A 24716-nucleotide genomic window follows, 5' to 3' on the forward strand; every position below is an offset into this window, starting at 1 on the left:
TTGTTATGTTATTGTTATTCGACATTAGTCATTTGGTAGACACATTGCTGATCAATGAGGCAGTGATTGTGAAGCATGAATGGTGCCTATTAACTAATGCAAGCATAACCTTGAGGGCTCTGCCTGAGCTAACATTGTGCTCCACCTGTAGTAATACGCTGAAGTAAGATATATTTACAAGGCATTTGGTGGCTTTTACATACTGAATATAACTGGATCTAAGTAGAATATGAAAGACAGGTGGCCTGCAGTTCCCACTTGGACGTATGTGTTACATTTCTGGCTCCATACACTCTTTTCCTCGCAGCTGGAGGAGGTCTTAAATAACCCAACAAATCCATATATTTCTCCTTATTCACAACAGATTAATTTTAATACACCTGTAACCGCAACGGCAATTAGCTGCTCCAATATACGCTGGAAATGGTGGAAAAAAGTGTCCACACATTATACTAGTTATATTGTACAGTACAGCTATCTGGGCCTATAGGCTAGATTATTATGGTTTATTGTCATGAATTGCTACACTTTGGTATTTGCCCTGTATGTGAAGTAACAATATCGTTATACGATGAACTTTGCCAGTGAGTTACTTAATTGGCCATGTGCCAGCTCTAGAAGTGCCCACTTATCGAGGAGGTCCTTTTTCTTCTCGCCGAGGGGTTCAGGTCAAACAGACATTACCAATACCTAAGGGCAATACACTTCACGTTTAGCCTACGTAGCACTTTGATCTGAACTAAATCACATTAGGCAACCATTAGGCCAGTAAGTATAGACCAGTGTATATATCAGTGAAGGGAAGTTAGAGTAATCTTCACATCAACCCTTCCAGCAGACACATCAGTCTTGCCTTTCTTTTTTTTTAAATGTTTTTTTACCATTTCTTTTTCCTCCTCCAGTCTGATCTAAAATAAATTTGATAGGTGACATCAATACATCTGAGACCGGGCAGGAAATGAGCAGCTGAAACTCGTGAAACATATCAAATCGTTTTGAAGGATGGGTGAACAAAAGAGGATGCCCGCTTTACTATTTGGACACACATCCTTGGTGGATGCTTTGTTCCCTGTGCTGGAATCTTTTCCATCAAAGGTATCTATCTGTTCACCCGACACTTTCATTGTAATCCATGCCCAGACATGAAGGTATAATGTTAACATAACAAACTTTAGAAGTTCCACTCAAGTATAGATAATTGAAAAAAATGGATTTACATTCATCGCTGGCAGAGCATTATAACTGTTTAGTGCAAATCTGAAATATCCACTGATACCTTTTGAATATGCAAACCACTGGCATAAAATCTTCTATTTGTGCTGTAGATCTTGGTTTAAAAGGGTTTATGAGACAGCAACCAAACAGGTAGCAAACGTTCTGTGAATTACACAGTTCATTTAATTAACTGGGGAAGTGGGTTATGCTGATTTTGACTTCAGGGGTAGAATGTTCCTTTATATGTTTTATGGCCATATTTTATGGGTAGTTAAGATAAGGTATAAAAAGGTCACCCTTTTCAAAGGGAGTTGAAGTGAACTTTTAAAATGCTGAAAAAAAGAACGGTGTAGGGGGGAGGAAGATGGTAGGGGGGCGGAGGGGTGGGAGATGGAGAAGTAGAGTAATGTATCATGCTGGCAGAGGTCAGGCAAGAGCAGGCTATGTAATTAGCTATAGAGGAGCTTGGTAATCATGTAACTAATACAGTGTTTCAGCAGATAATTAGTCACACCACTGTACCAGGATGTTTCACACATATAGGTATATATATAAATATATATATTTTTTGGTGGGAGACAGTATATGCATATGCTCTGAAACCAAAGCAGCCACATATGTGCACATTGATACATGTGGGACTATATTCAGATTACCTTTACGTACATGCATTCACAACAACAAAGTAAAAACAAATCCCACCCCCACCCTTTCCTTTTGTTTTTCTTTCGTTCCACGCCTTCTTCCTTCCGTCTGTGGTGCATCTCCCTCCATCCAGCCGCCTCCTCAATGCTTTCGCAACGGGCCCCCCAGAGAGAGGGCTAATGAGGGCTAACGATGGGAACGCATGCTGCTGTTTCCCTTTCATTAACAGGTCCACATTTGTGCACTGAACACAGCTTTTCATCATCAGCAGTCTGTTATCAGCACTAGCTCTTCTTTTCTTTCTCTGTATCACCTCCTCGCTCTGTCTCCTACCCTTCACCTCTTTCATCGCTCAAATGGAGTGGCTTTTCTCTGTTTTTCCCAATCTATACTTTCTCGTCTCACAGGGTTTCTCTTACCACCACCTCCTCCTCCATGAATACTAACATGTGTTAATGTTCTCCTAATTACTGCTCAATGCTGTTTCTGTGGGCAGACAGAAAGTTTCCTGGTGAAACAAACACATCTTTGAACAGACCGAAGAATCCCTGTGAACTGCAGACATCTGCCTGTGTGGCTTAGACATTTTTTAAATGCCTGTGTATATGCTTACAGGGCTACGTTAGTCCAACATGTCTAGTTTTCTTTCTGCACTTGTGTGTTTCATGTCCCAGAAGCTGCAGATTGTCTCAGCCAACTGAAGGATGGCATCACAGTGATTTTTAAATGTCAGGTTAGAAGTGTTTACTACAGTAGTTCATACAATTGTACAATTTCTGTTATAAATATGGGCATTTTAACACAAGGACTTTTGCAGCCAGCCTCAAGTGGCCAGTCGAGGTTGTGGCACTTCTACATTAGTTAAATTTTACAGCCAAGAATGTAAAAAAATAACACTAAGAGGTAATTTCATACTAAAAACACTTTTGACTTGAGATATCCATTTAATTTACTCAACTCAGACTGCTGAAGTCTTTTGTCTGCTTGGAAATGGTGACCTGCAACAAAGATCCTGTTGCAAATCTTCACCAGCTCTTATATAGAGCAGTTTGAACATCTGGCCTGGAGACTTGACTGCATCTAAAATGTCTCTTGGGAGCATTTACACCTTAATTTGATACCTGTTTTTGATTGCAGGACTGTCAACAAGATGCTGCTAAAAGTAAGGGAAGTTTAAAACATGGAAAAATGTCAAGATTTTATGTTCATAGGTCAATGTCAAGCCAAAAGTCCAATTTATATTGATTTATTTTAGTTTTGTCAAATTAGTGCTTGCAAATAGCAATGTGAAACCATTGGGGCAATAAAACACAATTTCACTTCCACTAATTGTATTGTCATACAGAAATGAACCTCTGCTTTGCTGAGACTGCAGCAGTCTTTTCATCCCTTGTGATGTTTACCACAGTATAAGCTTGTGCAAGGAGGAAAGCAATCTGACCCAATCTGAACAGACAAGGGGGAAATAATGGGTGGAAACAACCATGCTGTGCAAAAGCTATCTTGTGACTGCTTGGCTCTACTTTTTTATTTCACAAGCATGTGCACCGTGAGACACAGCGTTCATGTTCATAGCTGTAAAAGACACATTTACAAGGTACCAAGAAAATGAATAAAACATCAAAGTTAGCACACAGGCGGCTCACGGTGGCTTCTTGACGAAGCTTAGGGAAAAGACTGCACTTCACGTTTGATACGTTTGGCACACGGAGCTGACTCTATTAACCTAACGCAACATCTGTGGGATTTTCCAAAGCAGGTGTATCATCAGAACAATATTTCTAGAGAAGAAAGTATAGGTTTTTGTTTCTGTTTGTGGATGCAGTGATGTCAGAAAAAATATATTTCCTGACTATTCTGAACTTTAAAGACATTAAAGGTTTTTTTTTCACACACTGCTCAGTATAGAAAAATCTAGTGACTGATTTATTTTATTTTTTTGCTGTTGTTGTTCCTTTAGAATTCCAAAGAAAGTAGATTGCTGAGAAACTTGCGGCAAGATAATGGATTATCTGTAGTTTTGTTTTTGCTACTGCACTCAAATTCTCTGAGTCTAGGGGACTGGGAGTGCTTCCAGGTTTTTGTACAAGATTGGTGTCTAGCAGATGTGTGGATAAGACCCTGATCACCACTGGGCTGCCAGTAGCCACACCACCATCCACTCTTGCTGACGGTCATTGATGATTTCAATTTTGCTGTGATGCTTTTACGCTTTGCACAGTGCCGGGAAAAGATTTCTCGCCTGTTGCACTTGCCATTGTTTTTTTGCTCAAATCGATTTGGTAAACGAGATATAATTAGATCGCATTTCGCTTCGTTATCATTGCCCAAGAGAAGCAGCACCTTCTCACAAGAGCCATTTGTTCCTTTGACTCCTGTTGTCTGCTCTTCAATCCTCCTCCCTTTCTTCCAAAATCCTTATTTTTTGCTCCTCTTCCCTGAACATGTGTGCAACAACTTTTGGGGGGGGAGTTTATTCTCTTTCATTAAAACTTTCTCATTAAAATTTCACTGGCACGCTCCCTTTTTTCTTTAAAACTACCACTGCTTTCTCATCTGTTTCTATCTTGGCCTCAAGGGTTTCACAAGAAAGAGGTGGTTCCCTGTTGCTATGGCAGCTCCTTACGGACCTGTCTTGTCTGTGGAGCCATGGGTCAAGTGGCTGGAACGACACAGTAAGAGGTTCCCAGAGCACTTGACTCCTGCAGATCCTGTTCGGTGTTAGAGGCATTTAAGTCTTGACTGTATTTTAACAATATTTCTTACTGTGTTGCTTTATCTTGCTTGCATTTTTCGATGCAGAAGTTAGAGGTGGTGCAATAAATAAATTAACAGGAAAATGAATCAATACTACATCCTAAGCTCTTAAAGCACCAATTTTTGGGTTCCAGCTTCTAAAATTTTAGGGTTTACTGCTGTTCTTTTTCTGACAACACTGAATAGTGTTTGGACTGCTTGTAAGACAAAATAAGCAACTTAAAGACATAACATCTTGTGCTATTTTCTGACCTTTTATAGACTTAAATAATTAATTGAGTAATTGGGAAAATGATCAATAAATGAATCAATAATGCAATTAATCCTTAGTTGCAGCCCTAGCAGAAAACCATCATCTAACAAGAGTCTGCTGTTTTAAATACTTCACAGATGCCTGTGAAGAAGACTACCGTACAAAAACAAAACTTGAAAGTTTCAACAACTCCATGCAGCATCAATCTGCAGTTTCATTATACAACATTTTATTGTACTTTTAAAAAAATGTATTTCTGTCAACCCCTTCTAACTTTGCTACTATGTTGCATCAACACGAAGATTAAAGCACACTTGTTAAAGCATATATATAAATATATATATCCTATGTGGTAACCTGCTGTTCCATTTCCCTCTAGTAATCTAACTGACATGACTGAGGTAAAGACTTTGAAGCCACATCTCCTTGTAGTTTTCTGTTGTGTTTGCTGTGAGCAGTAAATTATTAACAAACATCACTCACATGTCAGCGTCAATGTGTTCGCTGCGACATGTCATGCCGGGAGGAGACATGGGGGTGAAAAACCTCAGAGAAACCACAGTTTATTGGGATTTAGTCACAGCAAACCTTTTAACCACATATCAAATGCTGTTGGAAAAAAAGGCGTTCTTGAATATGAAATGTGCATAAATATTAAAAATATTAAAACATTAAACTGACTTATTCTATTTTCATGTAACATTCACTGTGTCACACTATATCGCAAATAGAAGACATTAGTCATTCAACCTTGCTCTAGTTCATGAAAATATTTGGATAAGCTATTTTTTTCCCCTTCTGATCATTAGATGCATTCTTTATTGCAAAATGTTCCAGTTCTGAAGATATGATGTTTAATTTCCTGCATCAAATATAGGCTGTGTGGTCTGCATGATTATAATACTAAACAGTGGGAAAACTAATAGTCCACATTAACAGCGATAACAACTAGGACTAAACAAATACAGGACACCACCTACAAAAACTAATCAATTAATTAGGCACATTGTTTTAGTCATATCTGTAGATGTAAAATGAAAAAGACAAACACAAATCAAGATGGAATCAAATTTATGAATGAGCAAATCAATCATTGAACACAAACAGGATTTTAAACAGTAGATTGTGTCAGATCATCTCTTAGCTTATTAGATTTTCTCTTTTATATGACCAACAGGTTTAGGCCATAAGCTGTTATTAAATTGCCCAGTAGTCTCAAAAAGCTGAAGAATTACACAGCAATAAAGAGTAAACAGTGGTAAATATTAATCACAAACACATGCAGATTCCATTTGAATACTTTTTCCTCTGAACATACACTCACAAGACACAAGACAAGATTGTGTGACAAGGACAGAGCCTTAAGAGTTTGAAAAGTGAGGTTGAAAAGATTTTTTTCAACCTCACATTGTGCCTTTTCTCTTTTGAACTCCCAATTTCAGAACAGACATAAATCTCATTACAGATAGTAAGTACAAAAATCAAGAAACTAGAATGAATCAAATAAAACAGGGAATCACCTGGGAACTCTACAAAACACAAGCGTGTGTGGTCTTGTTTCACTGGTGAAAAGATTTGATTAATTATCTAGGCCAAGCCATTAAATAAAAGTTTGTATGAGTAAACAAAAAAAATATTTGTGATGTGACTGTACAAAACACAACAGTACTGTATGTCTACAGTAAGTATACGACAAAATACCACGGTGTGAAGTTAAAACAATAAACATAAAACATCATCTTGTTAATTCTGATAAACAAATGAGAATGCAGAGTGTCTGAGTTGTGCTACAAGTGGAACTAGTTGCTTCTGCAAACCTGAAAAAAGTGTGTGGCAGAGAGAGAAAAGGCTTTGACCTTAGGAATAGGACAAAAAAATACCTCACCAGTGTTTACACAGCAGAAATGGGTAGGTGCACACTTGCACACAAAGGGAATGGAGGTTAGGGGTCCCTGTAAGCTACAATCCGTCCACAGCATGACTTCTCTGGAGCTGTCCAAGGTACCTGCACATGTCATATGGTCGCTGTCTGTGGTGCTGAAAGGTCAAAGATCTGTCTACGTATGCTCCTATCCTTGTTCATGTTTGAATCATAGTAGCAGCACTACCTTGGGGACTCTGAGGTATTTTCAAACGCTCCAGCAGTAACTCAGCAACAGAAAATAAGTCAGGAATAATATGAGTCATTTTAGTATTGGGCTTGAATCTTAAGAATATATATATAGGATAATGGTCTCTTTGTAAAAGCTGTGATGCTGGGTGAAAACTGGAAAACCTAAAATTTCATTAACAGTGATTAAAAGTTTTAGGAAAGCTGTCAGTTAAAATGTTACACCCACAGCAATTTGTTTTTCTTCAATGTTTCCAACAACAGCAGGCCCCACTTTATGCTGCCAAACTGCAGACAGATAAATGATATTTTTATTTTTTTGACTTCCTGGACACTAAAACAGAGTTAAAAGGTTGAGTGAAAATTGGACTTAATTGTGTTGGATGGCGAGAAACACAACTCGAAAAAAAGTATTAAAACTTTCTCTGTACTTTTTGGTGTTGCCAACATGTTTCAACTTTTTAGGGTGATAATACACCAAAGTCCCAACAGTAGATGTCATTTTGCTGTCATTTAGAGCAGTATTTTCCCTCCTACACGATCTCTTGAACATTGGCTTTGTATGGAATGAAACTTAAGTCCATGCAATAAAATTTGATGTCATCAAGCCACCGGTAACATCTTCTGTTTTTGGTGTGTGAGATATTGCTGAGTGAACCAGCACAAAATATATTATCAGCAAAAAGAAACAGAGATAATTAGCACCCAGGTGACTGTGGGCCACAATAATACTAGTCAATATAACATATAACATGAACTTCCGAATGCAATACCATGGTCAAGCCAGTCACTGTCTGAATTTTGATGCGTGTCTACAGGTACCAGTGCTTGGACAGGATGAGGATGAATCCAAAGAGAATGTAAGACATTACATTTCACATCATGATTCAAAGAAGTCTTGTTGAATGTGAACAGTGCTGAATATGTTCATCTGTATTTACTTTGCTGGCATTCACCAGGGTGTTAATTATCTTTTTTTTTTTTTTTTAGAATTGCCGCTAACATTTCATGCTGACTCACTCAGAGTGACACATTTCTTGCGACATCCTGAGTGAGTGTGTGATGCAGTATATTATAGGATAGATCGAGGCTTATACCCTGGTATACGTCGATCGAGGCTTATACCCTGGTATACGTCGATCGAGGCTTATACCCATGAGTTTGAGTTGGCGATGTGCTCATCATTTCATGTTCTGCCCTGCTCTTTTGAATTCTGGGTGATTTGAAAGCTCCAGTGAAGCCTTGAATACAGACACTGCAAATTCACTTTGATAAACATATATCTTTAGGCTAGATTAAAACATAAAGCAACAAACCCAGCACATTGGGTGTCAGAGCGCTGCTCTTTTGAACATCCTCCAGTGGGAGTCATAATAAGCCAACCACCAAGCTTTCTGCATTTTGATTTTTCTCCTCAGACTGTTGACACAGAAAGTTGGACACATGGAGGCACATCAGAGGAGCACAGCTTGTTACATTGCCATTTTTTTTTCTGCCATGTCACCGTATCAGAGTAGATTACCTGAACGTAAGGATTTAGAATTTAGTTCAGTCTCAACATAGTGACAAGGGAGAATAACTGAAGAGACAGGAAGGAAGACAAGATGGGGAGAGAGAGTGAGGGGGAGAGAGAGACAATTTTTCCACATGAGGGTTTTTCTGATTTGGCTCATTCAGGGAAACAAATGATGGGAAATGGATGACAGGCAGGCAGTTAGTGTTGAGTTGTTTTCCAGCCTTTTTCTCCCTCCTCTCCTGCATGTGTGGCCTGTTGGCACCTTGGACTTTTAATACACTCCAGTTTCAATGGCATATTGTGCATGAATGAACACAGTGTCTGAGTATGCAGGGGAGTATGGGTGAATATGTAGTAAGCTTTTGGTTTGAGTCATGCTATTGTGTCTCGTGGGATGCTTCATCAAAGATCATCAGCAGTCTGGCCTCATTCCTCCACCCCCATCCCATGTCTGTGCTCCATCTCCTTTCCATTCTTCGCCTCCACTTCCTGTTGCCTCGTTGTCTGCACCACATGCTGTGTGATGAAAGGCCAATCAAGTGGAAAAAGAGGATCCTGACATGGAAATAAAGTGCTACACATTTCCACTTATCTTCCCGCTCTCAAAGCCAGTGAAGTAAAACTTGTATCCCACTCATGTGAAGACAAAATATGTGAGTGAGTGTGTTTGGGGAAAACTGGAAATGTAGATATCCTGGGTATAGCAGAATAGAATAAAAGTACTCTATATCACCATTAACAACTAGCTTGAAACTATGTGTTCTATAATGTATGTGCTCTGCTATGTATGAGTACAAAAAGATCATAATGTATCACTCATGTCTAGTCTACTGTGCAGAGCTGAGTCTTGAATGTGGGTCTATGACATTGTGGGTGAGTAAGTAAAGATGAATAAGGACCATTAAAGCAGCCAAGGATGTCTCCAAGGTTCCCCACCGTGAGAGGCAATGGGTCCTCCCACAGGACAGTTTTTAAATGTCAACCTCTCATGGCCTGTCTCAGTTCAGGGTTCCCTCCTATATTGTGTAACATCGCAGCAATAATTCCCATCATGACTCAATTTGTATCTTCATACCCTTGTAATAATCCACAGCATCTAAGTCATTTGAGGATAGACTGTAGCTGTGCTAGTAGCGCAGTTCCTCGGTCAGATATTGGAAAAGTCTGACATTTTCCCTCAGTCTTTATTTTCCACCAAATCAGAAAATCATTTAAAGAAATCAAATGAAAATATCTCACGTTCAGACCACATACAATGACTTAATAGTTATCCATGGACCAATGTCAGTGTTGTATGCACTTTCATTGACTGGGTGGCATTTTGCCATGACATTCAGAAAGCCAATATTTGTTATAGGAAAAAAAAAGGTAAATGTTGAACTTATACAGTTAATAGAGAGTCAATTCAAACCACGGTGGATGTTATGTCAGTGATAGGGATATTTTGATTACAGCAAGCGTTCAATATACACTCACTTATTCAATGCTGCCTGCAGCTTTTGAGTGTTTACATTGATGTTTTATGTGCCAACAAATCAATCTCGTTAAATGTATTAGTTTCTTTATTCTTCCCTCTCAGAGAGATGAAGAAATACTGTGCTCTGGTCAGTGATTAGTGATGTGCTGCAACACACCAAACACTGATCAGGCAATCAATCATTTTCTTGTCCCTCCCCTGACACACACACATTTTGCCTCAACCCAAGTAAAAATGTCATCCAGCATGAATGATGCCAGCTTCTCAATTCATGGGCTTTTTATGAGTGTCGTCATTAGACTATTAAGGATGCCAATTCTTAATGGCGTCCCCATTCAACAGGGTTTCTGTCTTTGGGTGTTCCATGTTGCATGCAAAATTCTAAAACCTAAAAATGAGTTATGTGGGTAGATGTGATATGAGGTCACACACAACAGTTTCTCTATAAGAAGTTGGATACAGTCTTCACAACACTGCATAACAAGTTGCCATTCTGATGTCCCTGAAACAAACCAGAGAATTGCTTCACTCACAACAGTCATGCACCACCACCACCCACAGAACTAAGACCGTTCAGGCCAGGTGACATTTTCACTGTTGGTGATTTCAGCTCAATCTTGAACTCGTACTTCCTTTGGAACCTCAATAATTTGATTACTTCAATGGTATTTATAGTGCTAGATTGCTAGCAATATGTTTATTGTCAGAACTACAGCATATCTGATTACCTTCGAACTTTGATTACTTCCTCTTCGATTTAATGAAAACATTTCTGGCAAATGGTTTTGTCTGTCTTGTGCTAAGAGTTTGGCTTCTAGCAGCAGAGTACAAATGCCTCTAATTATTTTTGCTTCCCTGGCGACCTGGCCAGCTCTGAACACCCCCTTACATAAACCTGCATCACATCTAAACCTCATGCTTAGACGGTTATCCACAAAGGAAGTGTCACAATCGGACCAGTTCTGTAAGCCTACATGCACCAGCAAAAAGAAGCTCATGTCATTATTTATTTTTACACTTTTATAGACTCATATCACCTCTGAGCAAAACAGAGGGAAATAAAAATGAAAAATCGTCAGTCACAGTAATTCATTATCTAATTCAGTGGCACTGGGCACAAATACTTTATTTTATTTCATTCCTCCCTTTGTAAGCAGAGCTGCATTTCTTTTTTCCGTGGGATATAACACTATTGTTGCCCAGTGGGCAAGTATTTGCAGGGTTGTTTAATAGCCCCTTTATTTCACAGTGAACCCATATATCCCTGCAGGATATTAGCTTTTAAAACTCTCAAGAGTATTCTGTCTACCTCCTGCACACATACTGTAGTCTTTGCTTTGAAAGGTAGGGAGAGGTGTGTTTTTATTGCACTCTTCATTCACAAATGACTTGTTTCCCTTTTTAATAATTTACTGCCACTCTATTTGTGGTGTAGAGATATCTTCCATCAGCTGCCGGCGACTGCGTCTCCAGTACATCGCAAGTGTGTGTGATGGTGTTACTGTATTGAAGTCATACTGCTGTTCTGAAGACCTGCTCCAACCAGTCATGAATGGCTCCAAGGCAGCCTCTCAGAGCATGAACGATGCCTGCTATAGGGTGCATTAAGATGTTCCACATTTATGATCCATGAACTTCCCCAACAAACACAACAAAGTGTGACTTTTTTTTATTTATTTTTTTTAAAAGAAGGAGCAGGTAGAGGAAAAAATGGGTTGTGTGCACAGCCCTTTCTGCCTTTCATGATCAATGTGTTTTTGTACAATAGGAACATTGGATGAATCCAAACAAATTCTTAGTGTGGGCTGTTCAAGTAGATATTTTCCATGGATGAAAAATAATGAGATACATTTCATTTCAGAGTTCCTTAGTTTGTGTTGTGTTCTTGTCAGAATCTGCAGAAGAAGTCTTTCAAAAGAGCTGCATAGCTTACTGTCCTCAAAATGCCCATTTGATGTTGAGTTGTGCTGTCAGGATGCACCAGCAGTGCCGGTTACCAGTTTTCATTCAAAGTCTACAAAATGCAAAGATCAAAGCGTGTCTAATTTGAACAAATGGCTCGTTTGTTTCCCACACTTGTTTGTTCACGTAAAGGGATCAATATATTTACCACACTGGTAGTCATTTGTTTTCCCATTGTCAATCTAGAGTCAATATTTAACATATCAATAATTATAACCTTTGGAAATGTTCACACAACTGCCTGGACAATTACCAGAGGCTATGTAGGAAATAGAGCAAGAAAAATACTTCAATAATACTATTCTCTCTATCTAGAATCATTAGTTCTTGCATCACTCTGCTCTGTTCATTGTATTACCTTCCATACCTCCTACATTTTGAACATAATGTAACACATTTGATAAAATTATTAGTTACAGCGATTTAATTTGTTAAAATTTGATAGAAAAAACACAACTGAGAAAGCTTTTTTTGTCCCTGCTGGGGATTTTTTTAAAGGCCCACAAGTGAGTTAATTGATAGACATAGGTGGATTGTTGGTTTCTGCTATAAATCTGAGCTCTTTGTGCCCCATTGTTTTACAAGAGTAATAGCATAGTCTTTTGTTAAGTGGAATTAGGGAAAAGTCTAAAGTACCTCACCCAGACAGTGTTGTAAGGCATAATCTGTCAGCCTTTACAAGGCACACCCACATGCATATAGTAGCTTTTTCTTCTATTATCTCTCTTCTGCTTATCTACGTAACTCATGTTAATGCTTTAGTATTGAGAGGAGGTAGTGGAAGCTCAGGAAAGACAGCACACTCCCAAGACAGTTTTCCAATATATTCAACCTGGTTAATCTTGCAGCAAGTTTAGGCACCTGCTAAAGTTTTATGCTTCTTAGATCTCTGTTACAGTGTTATAGAGGAAGCTGCAACAAAAAGGGGAAGAGTTAAATCTAGTGGCAGAAAAAACACATTTTCAAGTCCATACACACACATTTTATGCTACTACACACTGAATGTATTACATTAAACCCCAGTACTTCTATCTGACAGCTATAGTTACAAGTTATGTTTCTTAAGATATTACGATTACAAACATATAAGCTTATGAAACACAAAACATAAAAGATTAAACCTCTTTTTTAAAAAGCAGCGCTTGGTTGAGGCTCTTTCGGGATGTCGGAGTTGCTAGGTACAAGAGGAGAAACCATTACATCAATAAAATGCAGCTAATAATGTGATGTATAACAATACAATATATCAGTGTGATATGCAGTATCCCCGTACTGCCTACCATTACCTCAGGCAGCAGAAGACATTTTAGCCCTAACATTATTTTTTCATTCCTACACATGGCAATGTGTTATGATATGTGTGGAAAGAATCCATTGAGAGATACAGAAATTAGGTATGATGTATCAAGGTGAGGAGAGCTTTATGTGGTCTGAGTGAACATCGAGATAAATTTGACTCTTTCACATGATATAAATGAATGTCTAAAGAAGCGTATTACATAAAAAAAAAAGGGAAAAAAAGTATGTTCTGACTTTCAGAAGGACCCGTAGCATATGTAGATACAAAAGGTTAATTCTAAGGTGACAAAAACATAATTATTCTTCTTTTCAGGTGATGATGTACATATGAAAACATAGTTATGAAGAGTATATTACACTTATCTCATTCTGTAAATAGAGCCACTTAGACACTGGACCTTTTTAAAGGATCTGAATACTGCTTCTATTACTAAATCACATTTGTATGTGTGTCATCTTCTTGCCTCTGCAAAGAAAATGAATCAGGAGAATAGTAGACAAAAGAGAATGCGATTGAAACAAAACTTTTGTCAGAAAATGTTTACATATTAAAATTTAAAAGGAGGCTAAAAAGTTGGTCACAGCAACAGAGCAAGTGTCGTGCATCATGGGGCAGTGTCATCTGCAATTGTGGTGATGAGTTTGGCACTTGGGGACTAGCAACACTAGTCAACTGCAGAAAACAGCAGCAGCAGATCAGCAGGGGACCGGGGGAGGCAAGAAAGTGCTGGGTGTGTTGAGGGAAAAGGTAGGTGGGGTAAGAAAAAGATATGGGTGGAAAGGTGAAATTGTGGTTCACGTTGGCACATGTGTGTGAGTGTGCTCTCTGCCCTTAGCCCTCTCACCTCTCTGTCTCAGAGTGGGTGATTAGCCTGAGCAGGTGCAGGGGATGGTGACCCCTCTCCACCTGCATTTTGCCCATTGTTAGAAGCACGGAGAGGCGGTATCACATTATTTAGGCAGCAATGTTTAATAAATGAGCTGATCCGATATGCTGTATTTCAGAAATATTTTCTGACACTGGCAAAATGTTGTGTTTTTAAGTTTGAGAAAATACTGGTTACTGGTGTTATGATGGATGTCTGTTTAGAGGGTATTATTAGTGTAATTGACCCGAAGAATAATTATAGGTTGCTGTGTTGTTGGAAAGGTCTGATATCCAGGACTTATACTATTTAGTCAACTGCTAATTATGACTATAAAACAAAAAAATGGCCGGCAGTGAAGTAAATTGAAAGCCCATTGATTGAGCTTTCCACTGATTTTACAAATAAAGGTCTGGCTCTGAAGAAAAAACTCAGTGATGTCCCAATTTTAGCTTAAAACAACAGAAAGTCTGTGTTGCAAACGGTGAGTGTGGATTTTGACGAGGTGGATATTTATCAGACAGTTGTACCCTATAGGATGCTATCCAGTTGCAATCAGGATTTCGGAGGCATGACCTATGCTATGCACTAAAAGTGCATTCATTTTGACTATTCTTTTTGCTTCTGGCCTCCATAAATTCGCCATCTTTATGGGTAGTACAGTACGTCGTGGAGTACATTTTTTAAAGTGTGTTTTTTCTTATTCAAATTGAATAATGTAAGATTTTATACTCTAATTAAACAACGGAAAAGTGACATGTATTAAATGTGGGAGCAGTTGTGCTGGCGCGTGACTGGACAGCAGCATTCATTTAAAATGACGCAAACATGCTGAAGGGAGGTTTTGAAATGCCCCTGTTAAAATGCTTGCTTCAAATAAGAAACACTTTAACTATTGAACCACTCAAAGCTGAAGGGTGTCTAACGTACATGTGATTAGTGTTATCTTCAGACAGATGAAGCCTTTGTTGGCAGATTATTCTGTTGCTATTTAGAAAATGTACTTGATATTTCCATTTGCGGATAATAGCATGCAATGGTATTTTATGATGAGTATATTACGTAATGACCTATATGCAGTTTGGCCTGAAGTTACAAACACCCACTGAGCATAAGATTATTCCATAAAGCTTTCTTCTCCTTGTACATGGTTACCTTTGACCTTGGTATTCAGTGTCCTTTTTAGGATCTGTGTTTTCCATAGCCTTAAGAGAACTGTTCAAAAAGAAAATTGAAATAAAAATGAAACTCCTTCAGGCCTCTGTGTTTGTATGGAGAGAAATATCAAAATCCAATATTTTATGTATCTCTTAAAGGCAAAACCGTAATTATGACCACTTCTGCATAAACAATAGAGTGTAGTGTATTCCTTGCGGTATGTGCCTTGATAGAAAACAAATGGAATAACAAATGACCTTTAGACACATTTCACTGTGAATCAATAGTCTACCATACGTAGAAATTCACCCAATATGCACTGCAGCAGAGCATATTTATGTGTTTTCATCATAGGCTTTTGCAGGATTCAGGATGTTTTCTTTTCAGAGTCCTCCAAAGCACTTTGGGGTTTTTTCCCCCTGTGTGGAAATGCATGTTTAACAAGTGAAAGTAGAAAAAACATGGTTCATCCAAGGACTGGAATCCTCTGGGAGAGTAATTACACGGATTGGATAAAACAGGATTGTGGGAATACATTTAGGAATTTATCAGACTAAAAGGGGAGAGGGTATTGTAAAGGGACAACAGAGAAAATCACATGGGCTGCAAATGAATTGAGAGTCACACTCTAATCTAAACCAGAATTGAGAAACATTTATTTGAGCTGCCAGAGTAACAATCAGCCATCATTAAATGAGCCTAAATTATGCATAGGAGTGCTTTTAAGAAAGTGTTTTGACAGTTGTGTCAGAAATGGACTGAAAGAAACAAAATCATTTTAACCCCATTTTTTGCAGAAGCAGAAAAGTGCTACTGCTTGAGAAATGAGGGTTATGTAATGGCGGTAAAGTTTCACCAATGGAGATGTTCATACATGTTGACAAAGTATCCAGTTACATTAATCCCAGTGAAGATAAAGTTGATGCCCCACGCTCTATAATGAGAGAATAAGCACAGTGATGTGGCGACGTGAATGAGGGAGATGATCTATGGGCGCTAACACGACATGGCTTTAAGTAGGGCGACGGGATGGGGAGAGCTGACTTTAAAGAGATCATTCTGATAAATAGACTTGATGAGGCTGGATGTTTGAGTGTTCTCTCCACGGGGTAAGCGAGCTGAGCCGTCATGGTGGTAGTTCTGCAGCTCTGATGAAGTGGAAGGGATTATGACATTAAGTTGGGTAAGCGTCTCTGATTTTGAGGGAGGTTTGGTGCTGCAGCATGAAGTATGTGTGCTCTTTCTAATTTGCAGTAGGGACAAGCCAACATTCACTGGTTTGATGGTGACCTTTTGATTTAATACTGAGCTCTGGATAGCCAGTGTCTATATTCCATTAGTAGAAGTTCATCTTTGACCACAGCTGAAAAATTAAAACCAATAACAAAACGTGTCTTGTGGGATTTTTGCTCTGATGTTTGTATTACAGGGAATAACAGGTCACCAGAACCATCAAAGGATTCATCATCTCAGGATAATGAATATCTGAGGCAAAATGCCTAGAAATAATTTGATTAGTTTGTGAAATAGGACAGAAGACGTCAGGAGGTCAACCAAGAAAAAAACAAACAAAAAAATCAACTGTGACAACTGTGAATGCCCATGTCTTCAGGATGACATCATGCGCTGGTGCCTCTACAAAATTACTCAAGTGAGGGTTACACAAACTCAAAAGAGCAAAAGGTTCTGCCACCACTGAATGGTCTCCAGTTAGTGAGATAACTTTCATTTCCTGTTGCACATTTTGTTTCCTGGTTTTCTTTCTATCTTGCAGGGTGTGTTTTTAAACGGCTTTAAATGCAACAGTGACCCAGACATTTTCTCAACCCCCCATGTGTAGTGCTGCTGGGCACATTTTTGAACCTCTGTAGCTTGGTCTGTGGCTCTGGGGTGCAACAACCGTTTCTGTTCATAATGAATAGTATCCCATCGCTGATATACTGTACGTTTGGACCTTTTAGTGTTATTTTACTTCTACTGCATTTGCTTCTAAACCAGGACATTATTCAGGCTGCATGAAATAATTGTTACCACTAATAATAATTGATAAAACTTCAATTTAAATGTCTTAAGGCAGCATTGGTTCTTTTGTTCATTTAAAGTGTGTGAACAAAGAACCAATACTGTGAGGGCTGTTTACAGATATTCATAGTGAAGTTAAGTCTGGCACATGGGAGAAGTTTGCCCTCAAGGCTTTCTGCCAGAAAGTCTGACGACTTGGTTAGATTAGGCACCGAAACTACTTTGTTGGGTTTAGGAAAAAAGAAAGGCAGAAAGCTTTTCTGCCAGGAAAGCCCTGAAGGCAAACATCTCCCATGTGCAGCAATTTGGCAAGTGTTAGACAGAATCATATCATAGTTTGTACAAGAGTGTGGCAGATGGACAAGTTGAGCAGTTGAACAAAGGATGAATGTCCTTGAAAATCCAAGAAATGCTTATTTGTACTGTACTTAAGTATTCATTTGGTAACCCAAAAAGAGAATTTATTTCTTAGTGTGACAATGATCAGATTCAAGCTACTGAAGATCAGCACCAAACTATAGTTGTTCGAAGCAGATCAAACAGTTAAACATCAACCCACACACACCACCTGTGTTGTTTAAGCCTGATTGTCCACATGTTCTATACAAGAATTGATGAAAGAATGAATTGTCTTGGTCAGTGAGGAAAAAATCAAGTTTATATCACGATAAACTAGAGAGATCTAGAGATTTTAAGTATCGGTAGGAGAAAATCTATTATGTCCTTCAACTCTAAGAACTTCTGATGGGTATATCTCACTTTCAGAATTTCCTAAACCCAAACATTAATTTAAAAAAAATATGGTAATAAATACCATCTAATCAAATAAGGTGTCACTCAAATGCCATAGGATGACAGGCCTGTGTAGGCATGTCCCCTGAGAGTTTCAACTTAATTCAGTGGTAATCACGCTGTGTTAATTGCAATTAACTTGCTTTCTGTTTACAATGTAACCCACAGGAGTTCTTTGCAGCAATAGTCATCCTGGGCAGACGTCTGATGGCCAACACACAACACTCCTGGTGTATAATTGCTTTGCAATTAGGGCCCACTGGGGCCGATACGTTCTAAATGCTTTGAGGTAACAGCTATGGGGGTCACACAGGAAAGCGATGGGCTCAACTTCATAAACTGACAACACATGTGGGGTCAGCTGTCATGGGGAAAGTGGCATGTGTAAAATAAAATGAGTCAGGGGGAGAGAAAAGATAGGAGAAAAGTGCAGTGTGATTCAGTAAGTCCACTGCAAAATCTTTTAAATGTTTTAAGGAAAGGTTTTTTTTCATTCATAATACTTTCATTCAACATTAAAGATACTTTCACATGGGGATTGTAAGGGAGTCTGCATTTGTAGCTTTAGAGGTTTATAGCCTTATTAAATGCTAAAAAGCTCAGACACAAAGGCATTAATTGAATAATAAATGATCGGATGGTACACTTTACAATAAAAGCCTACAGGAGAAGAACTATGGTGTTTGATTTTAATAAAAGAAATATTGTGAAATGTTGGTTATTGCTTAGTTAATGCTCAAATCAAACTTCATAACCAAATGTGACAAACAGCTGTTTTCCACTAGGGAGTTTGCAGAAATTTCATCATTTCAGATTTAATGACACAAATGTCAGCGGGGCAGGAGGGACAGACATTAGAAAATGCTATTAAAACAATAGAAACAGATGGAAAACTGGCTGCATTTTCATTTTAAACTTCACTATTCATCTTGACATTTAAATTAATGGTATTTTAGTGTAAATAAAAGTGACTAACAACCAGTTGTAAATGTGCTTCCATGTTTAGATGAGTATCTGTCTGAACATGTCTGAATGCACCAGTGAAACTTTGGCTCAGAGGCGGTAGGAACACAGAGCCAACCAGGAAAAAACTGAATTGTATCCCAATCTCTGCAGGTGTTCAATCTGGCTAAATGAAGATGTGTAGTGCAGAACAGGCACCCGGCAGTTCAATCACCTGAACACCAAGGCCTATCTCTAGCTTCGATGCTTGCAAAGAACGTGTTTGCATCTGTGTGTGTCGGCGGGAAAGGATAAGAGGACTAAAGCAGCTATTCTCTCGGCGGACGGCATGTCTCCTTTCAGTGGCTTGACACTCAAAGAGGTCTCCCCTCTCTCTTTCCCCCTTGACACTCTCCGTCTCTCGAACAACACGGACGACACACGCAAATCCCAAAACACAGTTCCATTAAAACCTTTTGGCTGCTGACAAGGCCCCAGAAGATGGTTGACATGTGCCGCCTTTGGGGAGCAAGGCAGGGTTTTAGTCATGTCACACTATCTCTCTCCCTAAAGTGAGAAATAACACTGAGAAACTGGCTCACTGATGCTTTGTGAGGCTCGCTCTCATGTGTGCATACTAAGGAAACCACCCAGTCTCACCATCAATTGTTAAGCACTGTGACATCTATAGAATGCATTTATCATAATACATACTGTGTGACGTGCAGCAAGATTGATTCATCTGACAGCTTTAATGTATGCATTTATACTGCAAGTACAAAATGAGGCAAAATAAATCTAACAATGTGATTTTATTGATCACATTATCTGAATATATTTGAGATTTTTCACACGCTGAATTAGATCCAAATGAAAATTTATTTCTACAATACACATCTGTCTGCAACACCAGGGAAACGATAGGCGTTTATGAAAATGTTATTTGCGAAGGAAGTCTGTATTAACATAGAGTCATGCTGTGTGATAAACAATCGAATCATTCACAGGGTGTTAAACTGTCAATCAAGATTGTTTTTTTTAGTTGGTTCATGAGGCTGACTGCACATGTAAACAAATGTTTTAATTCTGAAAACCATGAGGAGATTATGATGATGATGATGATCAGGAAAAATATACAAAGTAGAATGCAGAACATGCGTGCTAAATGTATAAGATCTGACTAATTTAGATTATTTAAAATCATCCATACATAACTTTTACCATCAAAGCAAAACCATGCAATTGTGTCATGTAAAAATGCCCTTGTCTAAGCAGCCTAAATTGGAATGGGACTACAATAAAGAAATAGCCTACATATGGCTTTTGTTTATTCATCTTTAATTTCCCTTGCCGGCTGCTGAGTTTTCGATACATCGACATTTTTCACAAAATTAATTCAGCTCAACTTCAAGTGCTCTATTAAGACTGCAGAAAACATGCTTCATAAAGGGGAAGGTGGGAAAACAGGAAGCTATCCATCATAACGGAATCACTGCAGAAGCAGCAAACACATCATACATCTCATGTAATCCGTAAACAATATGTCACCCACTTCACATCAACGGGAAACAACAAGTGTGGCTCTGTTAATGTGGTGGTGACAGAGCAGAAGAAATAAAACAACAGTCCCATTTATTCTGTTACCTGCCAAGCGCTTGTTCCCTGAGGATTGTGCGTATAATAGCAGACAAGGCCAGTCGTCATTAAGACTGTTCCTCTTCCATGAGTCCAGTCATAACATTAAAGGTTTGATTAAGAAGTGCCTCGCCAACATGACAGAAAGAAAATTGGATGGAATAAGTCAGCCAAAACTTCATTTACATGCAGTGCATTTTAACACGCACCATAACCTGGCTACTCTGGATAACCAGATTAAAGTAATACTGAGATTAAAGCATTTACACAGTTTATAGTGACCTAATTTCCCCAGTAATCTGAGTTTACACCAGTGACTATGGGTGATAGTTTACAGTCTTGTGCCCAATTTCCACTGGCCAAATTAAGCTTATGCTTTAGCTACACTGTAAGTCGTGATTATTTCTTCCACAGTTCCAAAACAATGGATTACTGTATTCACCCTGATGTTATAGTCCTACATGGAAACAGGACCAAACAGTGTCTGATTTCACTGTCATTGTCCTAAACTGACAGGTGCAACTTTATATTACGCAACAAGACAAACGGTGAAGTGAGGACAATGTAAAACTGTTCAAACACTAGTGACAGTAATGTATGCTGAACAATCCAAAAACAGTATACATCAGCCGATTTGGCAAAGACAGAACCACATCACCCTTTCACAAAGTTGTCGCCATCCTACATTTCAAGCAACACTTTGGCTAAAGCCCACAGCAGCCTCTGGGCGTATAATTTTTTACTTTAAACAAAAAAGCATCAAGTTTTCTGTACTGTACATTAGGCTACTTCTCTAGAGGAGAAATTTGCCTTGCAAATGAATATGGGTTTTTTCGTACTGATGTGCTGTCTCTAAGATTTATTTTTGCAACAAATCACTTGAGACCTGAAGAATTCTGCTGTGGTAACTATTTTCTAAGTTAGGATATACCTCCCACTTGTGCATTTTCTGAATATGTTACATTTGTGGAAAGGACACATTTCACTGTACATTATTCCTACTTTTAGTCAGTTATTTGATTACTCAACAGAAAGATCCTGGGTCCTGTCTGTTTTGTTTCATTTGATGATTCTTTTTTTTTTTTCTTTGTAGTATATCTCCTCTTTGCCAGAAAGCAAATTGATTGCATGAATCAGTATAAAGCCATTCATATTTGCTGGCAACTAGCTTTTTCAAAATGAGTTACAACGTCATGAGTCGACACTACAGCGTGTGAGTTAAAGTTCATGTGCAGCCACAGAATGTAACTTTCTCTTGTGGCAACATTACTCATTCTTATCCGAAATAGGATCTCTTCCTCTGTGGAGAACCACCCATCTATTAACACTTTTGTGAAAAGCCACGCTTTTTAAAGAAAGAGGAGCTGTGTTGAATTAGGAGCGCTGACAATGCTCCTAATTTGCATCCAGCAAATGGGGTCCCTGTCATTCAGCCAAGAACAAAGTGCATCGTGTAAAGCTAAACTGGGTTTGCCAAGGAAACACACACACACACACACACACACACACACACACACACACAAATGTGCGTGCAAGGCAAACATGTACGCATCCACATAGTGATACAAGATACTATGATTGTGACACAACTGTATTTAGACCAGACCACCTCCCAGTTCTAGCAATAAATTAAAATGAATCTAACATTAAACATTAAGTCTGACTGGAAAACTAGAAGAGAATACATCGGCTAAGTGTAATCTGGCGGTGCTCTATTATACACAGGCTATACTCTTAAATGGGGATGTCTGGCCTTCAGCCACTCTGCAACCTGAAATTTGCATCTTTCTATTCAACCAATCAGGATGAGCCTAATCAAGCCCCTGAGGGATGCTCCATCCAAAAGGGCAGCGGTGACTTTTCTCCTTTTTCCTTCACTCGGCAGTGATAGAAGCACTGTTAGAGATGACAAGTCGAGTGATTCATTTGTTCAGTTCTGAATGTCGTGCCTAGGGTTCTCTCCCATTAGTGGCTTCACCTTTAGATAAAAGAAATTAAGTTATTTTAACTTTTTTTTCCCCCATAAAAGATGCAACTTATCATTGTGTATGCAAGTACTTGAAACAATGCTTTTCAGATGGAACACAAATTACTTCCTGCAATAGCTAACAAAGATTCAGGAAATGAATAAGATTAAAAAAATGAATAAATAAAAAATAAATTGAAAAAACAAACAAACATTAAATGCATTTTTAATTGTGGCATCAATATGAATTAACTCAACATATCTATATTTTCTGGTGTAGCAGAAATTCAGAGTATTTAAAGATTCAACCGGCAGTGTTCAGTCTGTTATTCTGATAATTAGAATGAAATGCAGTCCTTGCCTCTTACTCCCATGTAGAAAGAAAAAAAACAACAACAACGCAATACCTTCCCCTCTTCTGAATCCTTTGCCAAATAAAAATGCAAATAAAAATCCATCTGATGGATTGATGAGCAATGAATTTGCTGGGAGAATCTGCAAGAGGTACAAGGGTGAGTTGCCAGCAGATGACACAGCGACGCATTAAGACTGAAGCACTTGGGCGATAAAACGCAATCACCGCACCACAGTCAGATTGCAACGATTCGCCACATGTTTTGTTGGAGTCAATTGACTTTTACACCCACTGATTTCTCATCTCAGTCTTTGAAGTGGGTGGCAAAAGAGTAGAAGGGACAGGCCCGAGACATTATCAGGCTCTCCTTACCTGCAGCTCCATTCACCTACTCACAGCGAGGGGCTAATTATGAGCCTTTTCTCCAGACTGCCACTTCAAAGTGCCCCCATTGACAGCTGCCCATTGATATACAAATCACTGATTGAAAAAGGGGCTGCTGATATTTTCAAAAAAAAAAAAAAAGATATGACAGTATGCTGATGATATTATCCTTTTTCTCATTCATGCATATCCAGATTAAGTGGGAGGCGATGCGGCTGCTGTCAGCGCTGGCTTTTGATAGCAGTTTTTCTATTTACCCATCAAAACACTGAAAACATCTCCAGTAATGAGCTGTTCCTCCCTCCCAAGCATAAAGACCCCAGCTGTCACATTGAGCAGCGCGTCCTATACTCATGCCTGCCTACTGTATAGTGGGCTGATGTGTGGATGATAATGCCATCACAAGGATTAGCGTCTCTGCGGAGAGCAGTCTCGCTGCTGTTGTCTCACACCCATCACTTCCACTCCCTGTCTGAAGTTAAAACAAAGCCTCACCGTGAAGCAGATGACTCAGATCTTGTTTTTCTTTGATATGAGACTTGACTCTGTGACACTGACACAACCAGGTCTTAATGCGCTTGTTGGTTTTGTTTAAATGTATACATTTGCGAATATACTCGGTGTATGCCATCATTGCTGTTCGCGTTGAAAGTTTTGTAAATGTACAAAATGCAGTTAGTTCCTGTGTTGACACAGAAGCACAATCTTTTGTTCCCTTTCTGTTGATTTTGTAAGAGATTATTTTCAGCGTTCTTTTCTTGGATTTCACTTCTTAGCAATATTTCACCCCAAAGGGATGCAACATTATCAGATGGCTGTCTTCTCAGAGTAGGTGCAGGGAATTGAGTTAGACGTTTCAAAGACAAAAATGCCTTTGTTACAGAAAATTCTCTTTGAGATCATAATGCAGATATACTCTAAATTAGCAATGGTATTTTTCTTGAAACTAGGCAACAGCAGCAATTGTATAACCAATGGAGATATTTTTAAGGTCTATTCATACCACTTCTCTTCAAATTCCATCTCTCCTCTTCCCGCTGATGGCTGATTAGTCTTTTTATCTAGTCCTGTTAGTTGGCTGCTATAGCCAGAGTGGATGGCACTGTCTGTCTGTCCCTCCAGTCCCCAGACTGCTGCCCTGATCGTTCCTCTGCCTTGTCATGCCTTATTAATGTCTCTTTCTCTGACACAGCTTCTTGTGCACAGATTAGATGTAATTAACCTTTTGAAAGTAGAACCAGCCGACCAGCCATTACCTGTTTACGCTGCTGCCACAGCGTTCGCTTCTGCTGTGTGTTCTGACTCGGCATTCTTCATCTCTGATGCACATTTTCTTTCAGATTTTCACGTTTCTAACAATCC

At 38.8% G+C, this 24716-nt stretch overlaps 1 long non-coding RNA gene across 2 annotated transcripts in view; it reads left to right on the top strand.

Moving 5' to 3' along the window:
* LOC113747216 (uncharacterized) overlaps positions 1 to 24716 on the top strand; it is a 165856-nt gene that overhangs the window by 47119 nt on the left and 94021 nt on the right. The window lies entirely within an intron of this gene.

This window comes from Larimichthys crocea, chromosome XIII (assembly GCF_000972845.2).
Source record: "Larimichthys crocea isolate SSNF chromosome XIII, L_crocea_2.0, whole genome shotgun sequence".
Lineage (NCBI taxonomy): Eukaryota > Metazoa > Chordata > Actinopteri > Sciaenidae > Larimichthys > Larimichthys crocea.